General features: G+C 37.0%; 1 protein-coding gene across 1 annotated transcript in view; it reads right to left on the minus strand.

Annotated features, from left to right (window-relative positions):
- Positions 1-5,392, minus strand: part of LOC143805505 (phosphatidylinositol 3,4,5-trisphosphate 5-phosphatase 2B-like) — a 100,998-nt gene extending 95,606 nt beyond the window's left edge. Inside the window, exon 1 of the mRNA XM_077284952.1 lies at positions 5,275-5,392. The gene's annotated coding sequence lies outside the window, so the exon portion shown is untranslated. The remainder of the gene's footprint in view (positions 1-5,274) is intronic.
- Positions 5,393-6,000: the final 608 nt, after the last annotated feature.

Genomic DNA, 6,000 nt, shown 5'->3' on the forward strand with positions numbered 1-6,000 from the left:
ACACTCTTGGCATTCTCTTGATGAGCTTCAAGAGGTAGTCAACGGGAATGGTCCTCCAACAATCTTTAAGGAGTTCCCAGAGATGCTTACCACTTGTTGGCCCTTTTGCCTTCACTCTCCGGTCCAGCTCACCCCAAACCATCTCGATTGGGTTCAGGTCTGGTGACTGTGGAGGCCAGGTCATCTGGCGTAGCACCCCATCACTCTCCTTCTTGGTCAAATAGCCTTTACACAGCCTGGAGGTGCGATTGGGCTCATTGTCCTGTTGAAAAATAAATGATGGTCCAACTAAACACAAACCGGATGGAATAGCATGCCGCTGCAAGATGCTGTGGTAGCCATGCTGGTTCAGTATACCTTCAATTTTGAATAAATCCCCAAGTGTCACCAGCAAAGCACCCCCACACCATCACACCTCCTCCTCCATGGTCCTAATGTGAGCCAGTTTCTTTGTAGCGATTGATGGTTTTTGCCACTGCGCTTGGGGACACTTTCAAAGTTTTCCCAATTTTTCGGACTGACTGACCTTCATTTCTTAAAGTAATGATCGCCACTCGTTTTTCTTTACTTAGCTGCTTTTTTCTTGCCATAATACAAATTCTAACAGTCTATTCAGTAGGACTATCAGCTGTGTATCCACCAGACTTCTGCACAACACAACTGATGGTCCCAACCCCATTTATAAGGCAAGAAATCCCACTTATTAAACCTGACAGGGCAGACCTGTGAAGTGAAAACCATTCCCGGTGACTACCTCTTGAAGCTCATCAAGAGAATGCCAAGAGTGTGCAAAGCAGTCATCAAAGCAAAAGATGGCTACTTTGAAGAACCTAGAATATAAGACATAATTTCAGTTGTTTCACACTTTTTTGTTAAGTATATAATTTCACATGTGTTAATTCATAGTTTTGATGCCTTCAGTGTGAATGTACAATTTTCATAGTCATGAAAATACAGAACAATCTTTAAATGAGGTGTGTCCAAACTTTTGGTCTGTACTGTATATATATATGACAAAAAATGGCTTACATCCCTGAGCCGAAACGTCACCATTTCGGGCTATTAACCTCTTTCTGACCTCGGACGGGATAGTACGTCCGAGGTCAGATACCGCGCTTTGATGCAGGGCTCCAGCAGTGAGCCCACATTAAAGCCGGGACATGTCAGCTGTTTTGAACAGCTGACATGTGCCTGCAATAGCGGTGGGTGAAATCGCGATTCACCCACCGCTATTAACTAGTTAAATGCTGCTGTCAAACGCTGACAGCGGCATTTAACTGGCGCTTCCGGCCGGGCAGCCGGAAATGAGCACATCGCCGACCCCGTCACATGATCGGGCGTCAGCGATGCGTCAGAACGGTAACCATAGAGGTCCTTGAGACCTCTATGGTTACTGATGCAGGCCTGCTGTGAGCGCCCCCCTGTGGTCGGCGCTCATAGCACACCTGCATTTCTGCTGCATAGCAGCGATCTGATAATCGCTGCTATGTAGCAAAGCCGATCGCGTTGTGCCAGCTTCTAGCCTCCTATGGAGGCTATTGAAGCATGGCAAAAGTAAAAAAAAAAGTGAAAAAAGTGAAAAAAATAAAAAAATATAAAAGTTTAAATCACCCCCCTTTCGCCCCATTCAATATAAATCAATAAAAAAAATCAAACCTACACATATTTGGTATCGCCGGGTTCAGAATCGCCCGATCTATCAAGAAAAAAAAGGATTAACCTGATCGCTAAACGGCGTAGTGAGAAAAAAATTTGAAACGCCAGAATTAATTTTTTTGGTCGCCGCGACATTGCATTAAAATGCAATAACGGGCGATCAAAAGAGTGTATCTGCACCAAAATTCTATCATTAAAAATACCAGCTCAGCACGCAAAAAATAAGCCCTCGCCCGACCCCAGATCATGAAAAATGGAGATGCTACGGGTATTGGAAAATGGCACAATTTTTATTTTTTTTTTAGCAAAGTTTGGAATTTTTTTTCACCACTTAGATAAAAAATAACCTAGACATGTTAGGTGTCTATGAACTCGTAATCACCTGGAAAATCATAATGGCAGGTCAGTTTTAGCATTTAGTGAACCTAGTAAAAAAGCCAATCAAAAAACAAGTGTGGGATTGCACTTTTTTTTGCAATTTCACTGCACTTGGAATTTTTTTCGCGTTTTCTAGTACACGACATGCTAAAACCAATGATGTCATTCAAAAGTACAACTTGTTTCACAAAAAATAAGCCCTCACATGGCCATATTGACGGAAAAATAAAAAAGTTATGGCTCTGGGAAAAGGGGGAGCAAAATACGGAAAAACGGAAAATCCCAAGGTCATGAATGGGTTAAATAGCACTTTTTTTCACCTTTAACTGGTGTGCTGCCTCCATATTTTATCTTTTACACTGAAGTTTGGTGATTGCCTTGGAGGCACAGCACCCAGGTACGCTGTCTGCCTGTGGCTGCTTTTTCGCTCTTTGACATGAAACAGCACTAAAATTATTATAATTATTATCAATTGTTGTGAATCTATGACATTTTCAAACCAATTAATAAAGTCAAAATAATTTTATTTTAATGGTACAATGCGATCTCTTTCTTACAATAGAATAGATAAGTAGTTGATAACCCCCAGTACAAACATTACCGGACCCTTATCTGAACATATCCATAATTAATATCAGGGTCAGTTTCATGTAAAACATTTTACTAGCTGTCATTCTGCTTTCAAGGTTGTTTGAAAAATGCCGGCATAAAATAAAAGACATGAGTAAATCCACTGCTTGGATTTTTGGGCATAAATTGAATACTGACTGAGAAACATATTACGTTATTAAATAAATACATCTTAAAGTATAGAAATGAATTATTGTCAGATAGTTTAATAACTATCTAGATGTTTTAAATAATAACTTCAATCCTGTTTTTTTTTACGTTTTTATATGCAATTCTTTTGTTGCTGATTTAGGATTTTCGGTGATGATACTTTTGAAGTTACTTTCAGTGGACATGTGAATCTTAGTGATGGAGATACGCTCATGTCCACACATGATAGATTATGGATGTTCTGTGTATATAGACTACATGTATGAAGTATGGACCCCCACAGTGGCCCCTTGGATTCTTGACTCTTGAACCATACCTAACATACATCCTTTGAATTTAGTCTTTAAGACCTTAATGGAATTTTTGCTAACTGTATTGTAGATTACCAAGACTCGGCAGTGACTATAGTGTAATGTTATTCCCTAAACCCCTATATATAATAATCCTCATTTTTTTTACTGAGTCATCTTCACTGCTAGTTATAATTAAAGCGCTAGTAAATATAATAGGAAAAAATACAAGATTACATAACTCTACTTCCCATCTAGAAAAGGCAATTCAAACGGACCACCCTGCTGTTTGTATAGTATTGTATAGTATTGTATAGTATTCATTCTAGGAGCAATCCTCAAAGTGATTGAACATGTCTCTCTATAACAGTGTGCAGCTGCTGTATTTTCTTCTATTTTAATATAGCTACACATTTATAAATACTTGCAATTATGGCAAGAAAAAAAATCATTTTTTTCTCTAAAGTAATATTAGGAAACAAATTGCCATCCTACCCACTTGTATACAAATTAAAAAATGGCAAAAGTATGATGTGTCATGTGTTTACTTTTAGGGTACGTTCCCACGGACCGCATCGGCTGAGGAATTTCTTATGCAGATTTTCAACACATTTCCCTTTGCAATTCAAATCCACGACAGCGATCAGTTTACACTTTAGATTTCAGCTGCTACTGTACAAAGCAGATTTTTGCATACAGAAATCACACCTCGTGAGAACATAGCTCTACCCTTAGGTCAGCGTACATAGTCTGAGCACATATAAACCCTGCTCTAATACATCAATCTGGATGAAAGAGAATAAATATGTATCTTGTTTTAGGTCCAGATGGATATTTATTACTATTATTACTACTATTCTTATGGTTCTTGTAGTTATTATTATGCCGCTTGATTTTATTTGTATCAGTTTATCTTTATTTTTATGCGGCAATATTTGTAAAGAAGATAAAAAGGATTTGGGAAATTGACAGCACTTTCTTTAATAGCATTGCTATTTCAACCTGAAATTATTGAAATCACATCTTTATTATACTTCTTATATGTTGCTCTGTTTTGAGAATTTTTTTTTTGTTGTTGTTACGCTTTTATTACATTCCTTAAGAAATGGACACATAAAACATCCAGCTATCAAAGTTTTCTTTTGCTGCTATTGTAGGTGTTGTGGCTAATTATTATGTCAGTGGCTCATTGCCTTGATAAATGTGTAATTAGTGTAAAGTGAATACCTTCCAAGTGTCCCTCTTATGAAAAAGAAAACTTTGTGATAAATAGTTTAATAAATTGTGATAACACTTTCTGATAAACACTTAGATAAATTGTGATAACACTTTGTGATAAACTTTGACAAACTGTGATAAAACTTTGTGACAAACACTTTGATAAACTGTGATAAAACTTTGTGATAGTTTGATAGACTGTGATAAAACTGTGTGATAGTTTGATAAACTGTGATAAAACTGTGTGATAGTTTGATAAACTGTGATAAAACTTTGGGATAGTTTGATAGACTGTGATAAAACTTTGTGATAGTTTGATAAACTGATAAAACTTTGGGATAGTTTGATAGACTGTGATAAAACTTTGTGATAGTTTGATAAACTGATAAAACTTTGGGATAGTTTGATAGACTGTGATAAAACTGTGTGATAGTTTGATAAACTGTGATAAAACTTTGGGATAGTTTGATAGACTGTGATAAAACTTTGGGATAGTTTGATAAACTGATAAAACTTTGTGATAGTTTGATAAACTGTGATAAAATTTTGTGATAAAGTTTGATAAGCTGTGATAAAACTTTGTGATAAACACTTTGATAAACTGTGATAAAACTTTGTGATAAACACTTTGATAAGTATGAGCCACCTATCCCAGTAAATGATAAAGAGCAGCTCTATAGTATATATGTACGTAAGTGATATCTAATGTATGGGATACATCTCAGTTCTTGCAGTTCTCGCCCTCTTGTATTTGCAGGCATGAAACATTGCACTGCTACAGCTGGGGCCAATGCCGTCATTCATTTCCTTATGTAATATCAGACATAGGAATGGTAGGTGTGTTTTAGATTGTGACATACGTAGATACAATAATCCGTTAGATATATCATTAATTTGCAGTGTATCAATGGCTGCAGCTAATGCAACGTTTATAAGTTGGAAAAATGCTCACCTGGTGTAGTATTGGATTACAGCTGTAAAGCAAATGTACTCCACTGCTTGTATTGCAGTTAAAGCATGGTATTAAGGAGGATTGAGTCGGAAGGAAACCATAAGGCGTCTCATAACCCACAGACCTGTGGCTTTAGCTCAAGCATGAACACTGTGCAGTTACATAGCTCTTAGATGAGGGAGTTACTTAATGACACGTGATGACACGCAAGGTAAAGATGCACAAAAATAGACTAATCTGCACAGCAAACACGGCAGGAAAATAGTGTAGACTGTATCACCTTTTCCACTGACAAACTGAAGTTGAGACTTCATATGGATTTTTTCTGTAGCTTTCTTTAAATGTGTATTAGTGGGGATTCAAGAATTGAGAGAATAAAGAGATTGACAAACATTTGAGTGCAAATATATAGTTTACTTAGGTGTAAGATACAAAGAAACATACAAAATATCAAAAGATTCAATAAAAGAATAACAAACATACAGAAGTAAATAAGCAATCACCTCGTTCTATAGTCTTTGGGTTGGGGGACTGTACCAACACCCAGTGATAGAGAATGGGAGTAGCATAGGTCCTTGTCACATTGTTGATGTGTTAGATAGGTTCAATTCCCATATGTCTATCCCATCCTTATATACCCTGCTTTACAGTTTTACTATACACACACAGTTAATGGAAAATCCCCAGTATTATAGGAGCTTTGACCACTCAGTGCTAATTAGGATA

This window comes from Ranitomeya variabilis, chromosome 2 (genome assembly GCF_051348905.1).
Source record: "Ranitomeya variabilis isolate aRanVar5 chromosome 2, aRanVar5.hap1, whole genome shotgun sequence".
In the NCBI taxonomy this organism is placed as follows: domain Eukaryota; kingdom Metazoa; phylum Chordata; class Amphibia; order Anura; family Dendrobatidae; genus Ranitomeya; species Ranitomeya variabilis.